The following is a 16,282-nucleotide window of genomic DNA, read 5'->3' on the forward strand; positions in this document are numbered from 1 at the left end:
AAGAACATGATATTAATTCCTTCTCATGCGGATAAAGCTTGAAAAAAGTGAGCAAAGAGCTTTAGAATCTTGCCCTCTGGTAGAAGCGCCGCTAGAAACTTTCTACAGAGGTTTCCTGACCTGGAGCATCTCATTACAGTGAGAACATACAGAATGACCTAATTTCAGGACTCACTAGCATACTCCCAGCAAAAGTACACTACGAGATCCTTAGAGAAAGAGTGCATTCTTAATTGCCATTTTCCATTTATATAACAAACAAATATTCAATGTCAAAAACTAAGAGAGGGAGGGAGGGAGGGAGGGAGGGAGAGAGAGAGAAGTCTAAAGAGAAAGTTAAAATTGCCTATTATCCCACTATTTTTGAAAAACTGCCATTAAAAGCATTGATATGTAGGTATTTTTTAAACAAATCAATAATCGGAACATCTACCTGCTAAAAAGGTCCATTTTTTCTTAGCATTTCTCTGCTCTCAAGCACATTTCATGTGTTGGCTAAAGTTTTTTGAGGTAGAGAAGATTCTTTCTCACCTAACTGAATCCCTCAAACCATAAAACTGAGACACAGCTTTTAACACTCAGGTTTGTGTCCTTTGAATTGTCCATTAGAAACAAAGATATATTTTTTATTGGGAATGGGACCCAGAAACTCGAACCAGAACTAAGGAAGCGTCCAGATTCATCAGTCTCCAGTTTCCTTTTTAAGCATTGCCATCTGATTCTCTCCCTTCTCCACCCATCGCTTTGTATAGGATGAACACTGTTTCAGTATTTCTCTGAAGCAGAATTATGCCATTGCCTGGAGCCCAGTGACAGTGACCTGATGTTTAAATCAGCGTTGTTATAACAGTGAGCATGGAAGTGGAGGAGAATGAAGAAATAGACTGCACTTTACTACGTTTTCTAGTGCTTTTTAGCCTATTGGCCCACCTGCAGGAAGGATGGAACTTGAGGAATTATGCTTGTTTACGTTAAGCAACTTTTCTAACTCATCAGCGGAGGAACATTTGGAAAGGTTCTCCTTTCCTTTGGAATGTTGGCCAGTCCTGCATCCTTCCCTCCACATGGTACGAAATGTGAACTGCTCACTAACTAGGATTTTTAGTATCCATGTGTTTTCTGAGGAGTGGCAATGTTCTTCTTACCTGTCAGGGATCTAAAACCATGTGACTGATATTCAAAGAGAACCAGAGGAAATTCCTCTTTTAGGAGAACACAACTGTCAGTGAGATAGTTAAAGAAGAAGGAACAGGGTGAGTAACATCCACTAATGGATGACCACATGCAGCCAGGACACATGTCCCATGTGAATGGGCAGAAGACTGCAGCAAGGTGCTTCTTTTCTCGCTTAAAACCCAATGACAAGGATGATGGGAGGACAGTTCTGGCAATGTTTCTACAAGAGCACGTGAAACCCCGAAACACCAGACCCAAATAAAAGAACTGCCAAACCCTAGAAAAAACCATAAGCACAGGGACTCCTAAAGCTTTCAGCAGGGCCAAAAAAGAAAAAGACTAAATCCACCAACTTGATTAAATGAGCTATTCATCTTATGGACTGTGGTTCATAATTGTCATCCTATTACTTGGGAATCAAGGATGGATCCTGGTAGTGACCCAGTTAAAGTTGAGGGGATAGAAAATTAAATTGTTGTGTCTGGTTTATCTTTTTTTTAAGTGAACACTGAAACAACTGCAAGTCATATACTGCATACTTCATGTCTTGGATCAACAAGGGAGCTATGCCAAATGTCAGATTAAATATTCCACAGCTGAAGTGTTTGCATAACTTTTTGGTGGCTACCATTTAAAGAAAGAAAAACAGTGATGGGCCTTTAAAAAAAAATATTCCCTTAACTTGACATGCTCATGGTGTCCTGCCAGCAATTGCTCTCAACTTGGAAGGCGAGGCCACGCATATCTTGTCCCTCGAGGGACAGTGCCAGCTGGCAAGTGTGTCCCTGGGTTTCCATTTGCCCCAGGAGCGTGAAGCCCCACTGTGCGCCCTGAAGGCCACAGCTGCACTGCTGTACTGTTTAACCATCTCTGTTTTGGCTAAGAAGCAAGGCATTTCCAGAAAGAATCTCCTGGTTCCTGAAGTGTCCGTCATGTTTCAACAATGCGTTTGCAATGGCCACGTGCGTTTTCAGTCTGGGCTGGCTCTGTGGACCTGCCCAGGAAAGTGGAGGCAGGTCTCCTATTGAAACAAAATAATAAGTCTGGACAAATCAGCTTTATTGTCATTGGCTCTGGCATGGCCTGGATTAATTTTAGCTTTAAGTTTCTAAAGGATCGCTCAAGAGGTGACACTCTTCAATCTCAGGTTATTTGAGGGAAGAGAGGGAACTGACATATTTTAAGTGCCTACTAAGTGTCAAGGGCTTTGCATGTATGATCTCAATGACTTTTCCTAACCACCTAAGGAAGTAGTTGTTCCTCTATTCATTTTACCAATGAGGAAATGGAGGCACTGAGAGGGTCATTCCCTTGCCCAAGGTCACGTAGTTAAGAGCACAGGCTGTGAAGTCCAATTGCTTTGTTTTATTCCAGACCTGCCACTTACTCTCTGTGACCTGGGGCAAGTCACTTCACCTCTATTCTCCAACTTTCTCCTCTGGAAAATGAGAATACTAATAGGAATCCTCCATCGAGGACTAAATAATGTGTGTAAAGTGATCAATACCTAAGCTGGTCAATACATTCAGCCCTTGTTACATGACAGTGCAGAGATTTCAACTCGCTGCAGCTCCCTTCCATGCTGGTGCTAATGCCACCTGCTCACCAGTTCTGCTGACCAATGCCACTCTTCTCCATGGGGAAGGCTTAAGTCAACACTGATATTCAAGACCCAAAGCTGAAGGCAAATTTAACGTCCTTGTTTTAAAATTATTTTCTCTATTGAGGCAAACAAGGTCTGCAGCTCTGGCTCAGGCTCAGGCTCCTATAAGAGAAGCTCTTTCTGAAAAGGAACCAGAAAGAGAGGAGAAATGGTGGGAAGTATAGAGGCTGGAGGGCTCTATTGTCTCATCATCCAGGCCAGGGGCTTGGATTCAGAACTAAAAGCTGAAAAATTACCATGTGATATGTTTTCTCATGACAGCTGATGTCTAGAGTATTCACTGCAGCCAAAATCAGAGCTAAACTGGAGATGCTAACTGATATCAACCATCACAGGGCCTGTCAGCCTGGCCCTCAAGCCCTGCCTGGGAGCTTCCTGGGTGCCAGGCTCTTTGCTGGGCCTTGGGATGCAAAGATGGGTAAGACATAGTCCCTGTCCTTGCAGAGCTCAGACAAGTGATCAAACGAGCCTAAACAACACAGGGACCTTGCTTTCAAGCAAGGCTATTTAAAATCTAGATTCTCTGAAATCCATTCAGAAAGAAACACATACTTCATTAGCTGTCTGTAACCAGAAATTTCTGGAGCTTTGTGAAGAAGCTTAGGTAACTTTCTTTAATAATCCTCAGTGAAAAATCAAAATTCACAAGTAGGAGGGAGGCCCATAATGCAACCAACTCAGTTAATCACTTGGAAGTTTTTCCAGTCTTGCGAGAATTTCTTGGGCACCAGTTGCCCCAATAACTACCCCCAGGGACTTGGAATCAGAAGACCTAAATATAAGTTCCGGTCTCACCACTCACAAGCTGTATGATTTTAGCCAAAATCACTCAACCTATCTGAGTCATATATTTTTATCTGTAAAATGGGGAAGATAAATAATATTCAGACTACAGGTTTATTATCAGAGAGTAAATAGATTAATGTCTTTCAAAGCCTTCTTATGCAGTAAAAACTTGTAAATACTTGTTCTTGTTACTTCCATTCATACTTTCTCTTGCATTCATCTTGGAATCATTTGTATCGTATGACTTTTAGATTCTAAGTTTCTTGCTTTATAGTTTGATGTTTGTGAATATTTCAATAAAGAAAAGGTGGGAAAGAATAGCATCAGTGAGCAATTTTTCAATACCACCTCCATGAAGGACAATAGGTAAAAAGAGGGCATCTCCCACTATTTTATTTTTAAACAATTATTTGTGAATTATTTACTTTATGTCAGGTATTGTGTTAAATACTGTGTGTGTGTATGTGTATGTAAAATCCCACAACATTCTCATTCTCACAACAAACTCCTCAGGATATCATCATTTCCATTTTACAAATAAAGAAACTATGGTTTCAAAAGCCTAAGCAATATCCTTAAGGTCAGAAATCTAGAACCAATTGAACTGGGATGTGAATTTCTATCTGCCTAACTCCAAAGTATGGGTTCTAAACTATCCTATATCTGAAGTGATGATAATAATAATCTGAAATGGGAAAGGGGTGACTAATAACGATGTCCACTTATTATGTTTATAGGAAACTGAAATGTGATCATTTACGACTATCTTTGTGGGTTGGATAATGATTATAAATATGTACCCGTGGATAGAAATTTATGAGTTATGATCTAAGCAAAAGATGGGTGAAAAATATAAAAGACTATGTAAATATGTGGTGCTTTTATACAAGCTTCTTCTTTAGCAGGACCTCTATTTTCCCTGAACTGATCTTGAGGGTCTTATATCATTATCGACTCTCTTAGCTAGAAATAATCTCATCAACTCTGAATTCCCAGAGCCTGTTAGAATATTTTTTATGACTAACATTCCTGCCTCTGGACATCTGCGCTTGCTGTTTTCCCTGCCTTCAACATTATCCTCCAAGAAACCTGTTAAGCTCATCTCCTCACTTCATGGAAGTGTCTGTTCAAATGAGACTGACCCTCCAGTCACATGACTTGACTAGGTCTTTTCTCATCACATTGTACAAAATAGCCAAGTCTCCCTCACCACAATTTTTCCATTGCCTTACTTTATTTTTCTTCAAAGCACTTCCTACCACTGAATATATTATTTAATATTTATGTATTTGTTTATTGACTGCTTCCATGACTCACATAAAAGCTCTGTAAGAACAGGGAATTTTTTGTTTGTTTATTGCTGCCCCAAATCTAGCACTTGGCACATAGCAGATGCTGAATATATGTCTGTTAAACAAATGAATGAATGACTGAAGAATGAATGAATATGGCCCTTTCTCTTTTGTATCATAGTTGGTAATACATGAGTCTTACCTCACCTAGGAAACTGAACTTTTTGAGGTCAAGGTCAGTACCTGGCTCATTTTTACATCTCTCTAGTTCCTAACACAGTACTCATAATTTGTTTAGTGATCGAAAATTTGCAGAGATTTTATATATGTCTCATTTGTGATCTAAGGACTCTATAATATAGGTTGGTATTTTTATCCCCATCTGTTTTAGTCAGCTTGGCCTGCTTTAACAAAATACCACAGACTAGGTGGCTTAAAAAATATACATTTATATCTCACAGTTCTGGAGGCTGGGAAGTCCAAGAATAAGATGGCAGCTGATTTGGTTTCTGCTTAGACCCCTTTTCCTGGCTTGCAGACAGCCACCTTCTCACTGAGTTCTTACATGGTGGGGTGGGGGGAGGGAGGGAGAGAGGGAGGGGGAGAGAGAGAGAGAGAAAGAGAGAGAGAGAGAGTGCCCTTGTCTCTTCTTCTTATAAGGGCACTAATCCCATTCATGAGGGCTCCACCCTTATCACCTCATCTAAACTTACCTACCAAATCCCCACCTCCAAATATCATCATATTGGGGTTAGAGCTTCAACATATGAATTTGGGGAGGACACCAACATTTGGTCTAAAACACCATCTTACAGATGAAAAACCGTAAGTCAGAGAAATGTAATGATTTTTCCAAGGTCGGAGATAATGGATAAGTCAGATCTCAAGCCCAGTTCTTTTCTCTACAAGTCTAGGACTCTCTCTTTGAAGGGCCACTGCCTCTCCCTGTGTTAGGCTCATAAGCAACTACTGAACCAGGAAAGAATAAATGGATACTGAAGCAGTAGTCCCTTAGAGGTACAGAGGAGACAGGAATTGTAAAAACATTTCATACAGTCAATGTAAACGTAGATTTCTATTTTCAGGTTTTCTTGAATATTATTTTTTAATCAAACATGGCTTTAAATTTTTATTTTGTGATAGGAAATTTATCCTCACACTGTTACCCCCTCTGCTTTCAGGTTGAAGGAATAGAGGCTCTGTGAGGTAGAATAATTTGAATAGGCCACATAGCAACTAAGTTGAGAGAGACAGGATTTGAACTCAAGCCAGGCTGTCTCTTTTTATACCTACAAGGGAGCTCAGTTCTTAATATGGCCATTGAGAAAACACTGTGTGTCCTATTTGGTTTGCTTGCTCTGGTGGGCATGGTTTAGAATAGAGTTCTCTTCTCCCACAGAAGTAGAAAAGACATAAGCCTCTGAAAACTTGAAGCTTTGGTTATTAATTCTTCCCTAAGTGTGTGTGCGTGTGTGTGTGTGTGTGTGTGTGTATACACACAAACACATATATTTGGGGGGACATCCTTAAAGGACATGCATTTTTTTCCTGGATTTGATGAGCTCTTTAATCTCCAAATACTTGTGTAATCTGTCACTAAGCCCCAGAATTCCTGGAACCCTTATATAAAGTCAACCCAGATTCCAAACTTAATGAGATTTATCCACCACTAATCTCCATATCTATTTTTAACAGAAATATCTTACTTATTTTCAAGACAGAACATGTCTCTATAACATGCCATTGCAGCAAATTCTACATCCTTGTAGATCAGAGTGTAAGACAGAATACAGGGTTAGATCTCAACCCAGAGAATGCTTTATCTTTTATGTTTTAGGTTGCACTACAGATAGAAGGAAGAACTGTGAGATTTAGACATTAAGCAGACTAATTCAAACTCAAAGCAACATTTAAATTTGTTTGCCTGGGAATGCCTGATTATGTAATTCCATTCTCTGTTCTACCCTACCATGGGCCAAAACAAACCAAAACAAAATCCTGCCTTGTTTGATGCCAATAATAAATTCACATGAAAAGCTGCCTTTCCCCGGTACCCACTATACATAAAAAATTGTGACCTAAGCCAAGAACCTTCAGAGGAGCCACTTCAGAAGGTCTCCATCTCTGAAGCCAACAATGCCACTCCTTCTTCGGAACTGTTCATTGGAAGTGGATCCATCTTTTAAGGTTAGCTTGGGAAGAGAAACAGAAATGCTTGGAAGGCAAAACAAAGATGCCCATTCTACTTTTTGCACCTACAGTATGAAGGATTTTGCCTGATTAAGAGGGTGCTAAGGACCATTAAAGCTCCAATATTCTCTGGTGATCTGATTTTCCCCATATAACACGCTGTTCTGCCAATCCCTTATTTTCTTTCTTCACAGAAATCCAAACAACTTGACATGGAGTAGGCAGTTTAATATGATTTCCCTGTGAGTAAAATAAAATGAATTTTCTGAGGATGGAAACTGATTCACAGCAAATCAGTGCTGGAACAATCATTTTCTTCTTTGGCCTCTTATTCTGGATTCACAAGCCACACGGCACATGACACAGACAATTAGCTGTTTATCCTACTTCTGGCTGGCTTCAGAAAGTGTCAAAGCCTGTGCTAGAATAATGAAGAGAACACAGGTGTGCAGCATTTCCAGCAAATCCAGAGTTCCTGGGAAATAAATGTTTTCAAACTTTAAAATCTACTAAAACAGCTTCTTATTTAAAGTGTTGACACGGTAAAGGATCCTTTTCTTTAGCAGTCACTTTGCCAGCTTTTCTATTTGGCAAGTCTAAATTTTTGTAAGTGGGATTTATTTAAAGTGAGCACACCTGTGAGTAAACAGAGACCATTAGCCTCAGGACAGTGACATAATTCCTGGTGGACGGGCTGGAGCTGGTGTTTGGAGCCTGTGGCAGCAAGGCCATGAGGGTTCCTCACTGTCATTGCATTTAGAAGCTAAGAATCTTGGACGTGACATTTCTTAAAAGCACACATTTATTGCCCCCATCTGTATATGACTACTTCCAGAGTACTTTCATCATGATACCTAAGCAAGGTAAATAGAAAATACTTTTAAAATGAAGTCTTCCCAAGAGTCATTCTTGAATGTAAGTAAAAATAAAGTGTCAAAATAGCAATTCACAAAAAGAGGATGGCTGCAAAATGTTAAGATGCAGGCATGTACTCTGAATATTTTCTGAAGTAGACAGAGACCTTTCTCTCTTCTCCATGTGCACTCTGTATTTCCAAGCCTTCATTTAACTAAGCAGGGAATGGTTGAAATAAGCTGCTTTGAATATTAAACTAATTTGGGGAGGCTAAAAAAGAGTCATTTTATAATAGCACTGGATCTGATAAAATTTTAACCTCCAAGTTTTCCTGAGGGACACTGTGAGGAAGATTTTTATTAAAATCCCCAGTTTCCAAGGCTTCAAGAGACACCACTGGCAGTGTAGGGCTGTCATCAGCATCACTTTTCACTTGATAGGATGTGCGGGGTGCTTTCTGAGCCTATGCAGAACCATAATGTTAGAGACTGAATGTTTGTCCCCCCAGAACTCACATGTTAGAAAACCTAACCCCCAATGTGATGGTATTAGGAGGTGGAGCCTTCGCAAGGTGATTTCATGAGGGTAGAGCCCTCATGAGTGGGACTAGTGCCTTTATGAAAGAGACACAGAGAGCTCTGTTGTCCCTTCTACCATGTGAGGATACAGCAAAAAGACAGCCATCTATGAACCAGGAAGCGGGCTCCAACCAGACAACAAATCTGCTGGAGCCCTGCAGTCTCCATAACTGTGAGGAATAAATGTCTGTTGTTTAAGCCCCCCAGTCTATTACAGCCTTTTGTTATAGCAGCCTGCACAAAGACACATAGTAAGCCCTGATACTGCCTGACTGCACTGCTAAGAAGCAAACTTTATAAACTTCCCCTTCCTTCTTATAAACTCCAGCATTTTACCCGCAGCACCTTGGAAGCCCATACAAATCCCTGTCACATGTTGCTTAGTTTCTTTAAAGCTATTTATAGCTCAGGTTATATCCTCCTCCGACTCCTCTTTTTTTCTCCTCATTTCATAAACTGAGTGTCATGTTTCAACTTGTGAGGCTTGTTTTAATTGTTCCCTCCATCATTCCCCATGTTAGGGATAATTTGCAGTGGTTAGAGAAAAAAATTATGCATCTGCCTAACATTCAGTGAACAGCTACATGCAAAACACTGTGCAGCATCCAAAGTTGAATCAGGGTCAGAACCAACTCTCACATAGTTTCAATTTATAGGAAAGATAAAACATAAAAAAGTATGTTACAAGAAAAGGACGGAAGAAGCTGTTAGATGTTAGTAGCAAGTTCCAAGGAAAATGACATTTGGTCTCCCCTGGAGATCAGGAAGAGTCTCATGGAAGTCATTTTTGGACTGAGCCTTGAAATATTCCTTTTAATTTTACATGAAGCAATATATTTAATTTTTCTGACATCACAGCCCCAGCAAGTGGTTTTGTACCGAATTTAATGGAAGTTCCGTAGAACACTTTGTGTGTGGGAGCAGGAAGAAAGGGAAGTAACCACAAAATTTCAAAAAACAAAAACAAAATCCTGGATAACTATTAGCATCTGTTCCATCCCACATTAATAAAATTCACCTGGAAATTCCGCAGAAAAGGAGACCAGAAAACAAGAGTGGAGGCAAAAGAGGGCATATTGGCAAAGAAAAAGTCACCCGGGAGGAGAAAGCCACAGAGCATTCCAGGGACAGACCTCACTCTCCCTCCCAAAACCAGGAGGATGCTCAGCAGGGATGCTGAGGCTTTACTAGATCTATCTCCCCCAAATAATGCTGAGTATGCAGCACCCAAGGGAAAAGAAGGGGGGAAGGCAGGGCGTGAGCAGGCTGGGGGTGGGCATGAGGGAAAGAAGCACACTTAATGGAGATGGTGAAGGGTGAAAGAGGTGGATGTGTATATCGAGAGAGACAGTGATGAGGTGCACTTAAACTGAAAAGCAATGTCCTAAGTTTCAATATTAAACAAAAAATAGATTTTCTTACTATTCCTACCCTACACTGAACTTAGTAACAGTTAGTTTTTTAAAAATTAATTGTGTGTCTGTGTGTGTGTGTTTCATTAATAATTTGCTCTTGCCTGAGAGAGGCCAGTGATCGTATTGGGTTGAGGCTCGGCATGGTTACACCTGTACCCGGAAGGATGCCCAGAGTTTCCACAAACCCGGGACCTCCCAAGCCACGCAAAGCTAGTACATTCAGGGGGCTGGTTTGCCCATCATCCCCTGTGCAAAAACCCAGGTTTAGGACCCCAGGGCTGTTTATGGCCTGGGACTTCCCCTCATGGAACCATTTCAGTGTCTGGCTGGGCTTCTCAGGTGGAGTGTAGAGGACAGGTTCAACTCAGGTATGACTTCCTGAAGATCTGGGTCCGAAAAGACTGAAGACAGGCTATTCCCCAGCACAGTGATGGAGTCAGGACCCCTTGGGCCCCCAGGCTTTTAAAGTGCTGAATTCTAAATTGGGTGTTAGAATGGCCAAATGTGCCTTCTCCTGGGACATCCACGTCTCCAGGAAGTTGCTCTGCCTCCATTGGGGCCATGGCAAGAAAATGATACCTGCTGCGGAAGAGACTCATCTTGGAGGGAACTCCTGCAAAAACCCATCTGTCCTTGAGATGCCATCTCAGGCTCCTGGGACCCAAGACCCATCATAGGATTGTGTGACATCAAATCAGACCCCACTGAAACACCATGAGGAAGCATGTTGGTTCCCATGGTAACCAAAGAGGGCATGTGGTTATAGTGAGGAGTGGTTGGGTCATTCCCATGGGGTTGAGTGTTGGCATCAGAACGTGAAATTCGAGGATTTTTATGTATTAATGCCCATTTCTGGCAGGTTATTCATTGATGAGAAGTTGAGTGAAGGAGCTGGAGGGGAGCTTGTCATCTGAGTCGATTGCCATCTTGATGGCATAATGGAATAATCAGGTAGAACTGGACATTGCAAACTTGAACATTTAAGACACCACAATGGAGAGCAGGCTTGGGGAAGGATAGGCTCTGGAGGCGAGTTGTACTAGAGAGAAGACATCTAGCTATTCACAGAAGCAGATCACCCACAGAGCAGCAGCAAACACTAAGAAGGCTGTTTAATGAAGGCAGCAGCGTCTGGGCCTGCCATCAGGCCTACCATGTACAATGGAATCTGGAGGCACTTGAGGTTTCCTCAGGGTGAGCCCAGCATTGATGACTGGACAGTACACGGTGGGAGGTTGCAGAGGGTTCAGACCAGGAGAATGCACAGGGCTTTTGCCCCAGGCCATTTCAAACTGGAGGAGCTGTGTTGAGGCTAATGGGGTTTCTAGAGGGTTGAGATGTATTGGTGGCTATGACAGAGCTGGCCATTAGTCCTTCTGGTGAGTCCGATTGTTTCTCTGAGATTCTGCAAACCACCGTTGCTTCCTGGACCTTGAGACACTGAAAGTATGGCCTAAAGCCCAGGACATACTCCTGCTGAGGACGCTCACCAGATGGCAGGGGAGCCAGCTTCTGCTCAGCAGGCAGCATCTCGGAGCCACCTGAGTGCAAGTCATCATCTCCCCAGGGCACACTGAGCCTCTCATCTTTTGAGGTGTCATCTGAAAGTTGGATCCCTTGTTGATATTTAAGTTGACATTTCCTTTCATGACATTAAGGACCATCCCAAACTCAAATTCCCAACCAGGGCTCATTGGTGGGGAATCGTTTTTGGAAAGTTATCCTGGCAGGACTGCAGGAAAATGGGAATGTTCACTGAGAGCCTGGGATCATGCTAGTCATCTCCATGTTGGACCTTATTCCTGTTATGCTTATCCCAGGGAGACCACCTTGAAATTTCTCTGCAAGCTGCTGTTGAAGCATCTCTGCAGAGAATCTTTGGGGGTTTTGGAAGCAATCCCATCAATCAAAAAGACCCCCTGGCCAGGAAAGAAGTTTCAATTATTTGGAATTTTTGACATGTTGTCTGGCCAACTGACTCCAGAAAGACGTGGTCTGGATGCAGGGTTGGTGACATTTGCCCTTCCATTTCAGATTATCATTCCTGCAAATCCAGGAAGGCATAGCTGATCCCTGGTATGTTGCAGTCGAGGGCCGTGTGCCTAAGAGCAGAGAACATGGTGCAGTCATACTATCAGAAGATGGTTCTGTGTGCCCAGGTGCCCAGCCTTCACTAGGGGTCATCTGGTATCTAGGGAGAGGCCCTTAGAGAAATTCTAAGGTCCGTGCAGATAAACCTTTGTAACCTGGAGGGAGTGCTAGGGTACAGCCACTTTTCCCTGATACCTCTTCTTCTGTTTATTAAAAACTCCTGCTATAATTTCAGCCAAACTAACTGCTCAGGAATCATATGATCTGGGTGGTTGGGTCTTAGGGGCCCAGACAGGGAGTTCATGGAAGGTGGAATCACTTCATCTGGACAAAAGGGCACATCTCTGTATCCTGGAAGGACAAGTGGAGCCTCCACAGCTGTCTGGGACCCAGGTCCCTTACCTAAGCTTTGTTACTAAGCCACTCTGGCCTGTATCAACCCTTCTGGTTTCTTTGGAGGTTCATTTAACACTCCAGCATTCTGCATCCCTTGTGCTGCTACGAATGTCTTCTCATCAGGGGAAAGCATGCGCTAGATTTGAGAGTGTGTAAGGAGTGCTCCCGATGCTGAAGCTGCTCATGACGTAGTCTATCTGGGGTTTCTCCCAGGGTGGGGGGATCTCCACTGGACACTAGTGGAGGGAGGTGGGGAAGGAGTACACTGGGATCTGCCAGAGCCATTGGCCCTGTAGGAGACAGAGGTAACTGCTTGGTTTGGGGGCATCAGGCCTGGAGCACTACCGTGTCGGAGCAGTGGAGTAGAGCTGGCAGGGCTGCCTGCAGAAGGAATCAGTTTGTTTTCTACCCCAGGCTTATCTCAGGGGACATATGGGAGCAGCAGGTGTGGGTGCTGGTGCCAGAACACACAGAGTTGGCTGCGGTGTGGTATTCGGGGAAGAATTCCAACCCTGGTTGGCTGGAGCTGGGAGAGGTTTCAGGTCATTCCAAAGGCACATATCTGCCTGTTCACAGAGGTATGCTTCTCTCTGTCTTGCTGCTAGGGATGTCATGGATGTGAAAAGGGGCAGCAGTTTCAACTTGACCCTTAGTGCAGAATCTGCAGCTTGAAAACATACACACTATTTGGTCTAATGTCTTCAGAGCAGGTGTGGGCTTTGGATAATAGTCTGGCTGTGGAAAGGTCTGGAAGAGCTGTGGGTCATGTAATATGATGGGGTCATCAGTGCGTTGTGCACTGGGAATCCTGGGACTTTAGTGGTCAGCAGAATTCTATTCTTCAGTCACAGGAGCTCTGACCAAAGCGGTGAGGCGGCAGGGGATGGGGAATACCTTGCTCCCTTGGCACCATCTGCAGCCCCATTCTTCAGGTCCAGGCTCCCACCAGGCCAAAGGAGTGCTTACAGTGTATGGCTCCCACTCTTGGAGTCATTAAGAGGGGGGACTAGGATTGACTGGCCAGTCCCCTTGTTTTCTCTGCCTGGAGAATTTGAAAGGCAGGTGGGGATTCCCAGATGGGGTCATCACTGTAAGGGAAGGCCATCATCTCCTGCTTTGACTTGGACTTTGACTCTTTTTTTTTTTAACATCTTTATCGGAGTACAATTGCTTCACAATGGTGTGCTAGTTTCTGCTCTATAACAAAGTGAATCAGCTACACGTATACATATATCCCCATATCTTGTCCCTCTAACGTCTCCCTCCTACCCTCACTGGCCCACCCCTCTAGATGGACAAAAGCACAGAGCTGATCTCCCTGTGCTATGCAGCTGCTTCCCACTAGCTATCTATTTTACATTTGGTAGTGTAGATATGTCCATGCCACTCTCTCACTTTGTCCCAGCTTACCCTTCCCCCCCTCCCTGTGTCCTCAAGTCCATTCTCTACGTCTGTGTCTTTATTCCTGTCCTGCCCCTAGGTTCTTCAGAACCATTTTTTTGTTTGTTTTTTTAGATTCCATATATATGTGTTAACATATGGTATTTGTTTTTCTCTTTCTGATTTACTTCACTCTGTATGACAGACTCTAGGTCCATCCACCTCACTACAAGTAACTCAATTTTGTTTCTTCTTATGGCTGAGAATATTCCATTGTATATATGTGCCACATCTTCTTTATCCATTCATCTGTTGATGGACGCATAGGTTGGTTCCATGTCCTGGCTATTGTAAAAAGAGCTGCAATGAAAAGATACTTGATACGATTTCAATTTTCTTAAATTTACCAAGGCTTGATTTGTGACCCAAGATATGATCTATCCTGGAGAATGTTCCATGAGCACTTGAGAAGAATGTGTATTCTGTTGTTTTTGGATGGAATGTCCTCTAAATATCAATTAAGTCCGTCTTGTTTAATGTATTATTTAAAGTTTGTGTTTCCTTATTTATTTTCATTTTGGATGGTTTGTCCATTGGTGAAAATGGGCTGTTAAAGTCCCCAATGATTGTGTTACTGTTGATTTCCCCTTTTATGGCTGTTAGCATTTCCCTTATGTATTGAGGTGCTCCTATGTTGGGTGCATAAATATTTACAGATGTAATATCTTCTGCTTGGATCGATCCCTTGATCATTATGTAGTGTCCTTCTTTGTCTCTTCTAATAGTCTTTATTTTAAAGTCTATTTTGTCTGATATGAGAATTGCTACTCCAGCTTTCTTTTGATTTCTATTTGCATGGAATATCTTTTTCCATCCCCTCACTTTCAGTCTGTATGTGTCCCTAGGTCTGAAGTAGGTCTCTTGTAGACAGCATAGATACAGGTCTTATTTTTGTATCCATTCAGCCAGTCTATGTCTTTTACTTGGAGCATTTAATTCATTTACATTTAAGGTAATTATCAATATGTATGTTCCTATTACTATTTTCTTAATTGTTTTGGGTTTCTTATTGTAGGTCTTTTCCTTCTCTTTTGTTTCCTGCCTAGAGAATTTTCTTTAGCATTTGCTGTAAAGCTGGTTTGGTGGTGCTGAATTCTCTTAGCTTTTGCTTGTCTGTAAAGGTTTTAATTTCTCCATCGAATCTGAATGAGATCCTTGCTGGGTAGTGTAATCTTGCTTGTAGGTTTTTCTCTTTCATCACTTTAAATATGTACTGCCGCTCCCTTCTGGCTTGTAGAGTTTCTGCTGAAAGATCAGCTGTTAAGTTTATGGGTATTCCCTTGTATGTTATTTGTTGTTTTTCCCTTGCTGCTTTTAATATTTTTTCTTTGTATTTAATTTTTGATAGTTTGATTAATATGTGTCTTGGCATGTTTCTCCTTGGATTTATCCTGTATGGGACTCTGTGCTTCCTGGACTTAACTATTTCCTTTCCCATATTAGGGAAGTTTTCAACTATAATCTCTTCAAATATTTTCTCAGTCCCTTTCTTTTTCTCTTCTTCTTCTGGGACCCCTATAATTTGAATGCTGGTGCATTTAATGTTGTCCCAGAGGTCTCTGAGAGTGTCCTCCATTGTTTTCATTCTTTATTCTTTACTCTTCTCAGTGGTAGTTATTTCCACTATTTTATCTTCCAGGTCACTTATCCGTTCTTCTGCCTCAGTTATTCTGCTATTGGTTCCTTCTAGAGAATTTTTAATTTCATTTATTGTGTTGTTCATCATTGTTTGTTGGACTTTGACTCTTTCGTGGTGGAGTTCCTCCCTTTAGGGTTACTGGACTGCACTGGTTGAATGACTGAGCCTGCAGTCACAGACAGGGACAGGCTCTCTGAGTTCTTCTTGGACCACAGCAGAAGCAATTGCTGAGTCAGTGACAGTGGCTTGCTGCTTGCTGGGTGCGTTCCTGCATGTTGGCTGCTGGTATACCTTGTTCCTCTTTGTTTTTCTGTGCTCTGGAAGTGGGTTTTGCAGCTTCAGCATTCTCGGAGTGTGCTTCCTGCTGCCAGAGGAGAACCTTGCATGTTGAGGGCACACAATACACAAGGGCCACCATGCTGCCGTGCTGATCCTGGAGCTCTGGGGCCTAGGAGCCATGTTCTCAAAGGCAACCCCCACCTTTCGGGAGTTCAATTTGCTCTTTAATCTACATTGGGACACAAAAGAACTTTGCAAAGATGATCTCTGCCACCTAAACTGAAGTGACTTTCTAGGTGAAAACTGGGCTGACACCAGCTAGTTCCACATTTAGTCCCTGGAGGCAGGGTGGTGGCAGGGAATGGGGAGTGGGCTTGGGTCCAGGTCCCAGCCAACTGTTTAGCTGGGTGGCAGCCTCCCCTCTTCTGTCTCCCCACTGCAGCTCTTAGAGTGTTTTAACCACTGGAAGGACCAGGTAAAGA

General features: G+C 42.5%; 2 pseudogenes; both read right to left on the reverse strand.

The window, feature by feature from the left end:
• Positions 1-2,106: 2,106 nt before the first annotated feature.
• Positions 2,107-11,485, reverse strand: LOC138413860 (B-cell CLL/lymphoma 9 protein pseudogene; annotated as a pseudogene).
• A 728-nt stretch (positions 11,486-12,213) lies between these two features.
• On the reverse strand, positions 12,214-15,939 carry LOC132422454 (B-cell CLL/lymphoma 9 protein-like; annotated as a pseudogene).
• Positions 15,940-16,282: the final 343 nt, after the last annotated feature.

Source organism: Delphinus delphis, chromosome 3 (genome assembly GCF_949987515.2).
Source record: "Delphinus delphis chromosome 3, mDelDel1.2, whole genome shotgun sequence".
Lineage (NCBI taxonomy): Eukaryota > Metazoa > Chordata > Mammalia > Artiodactyla > Delphinidae > Delphinus > Delphinus delphis.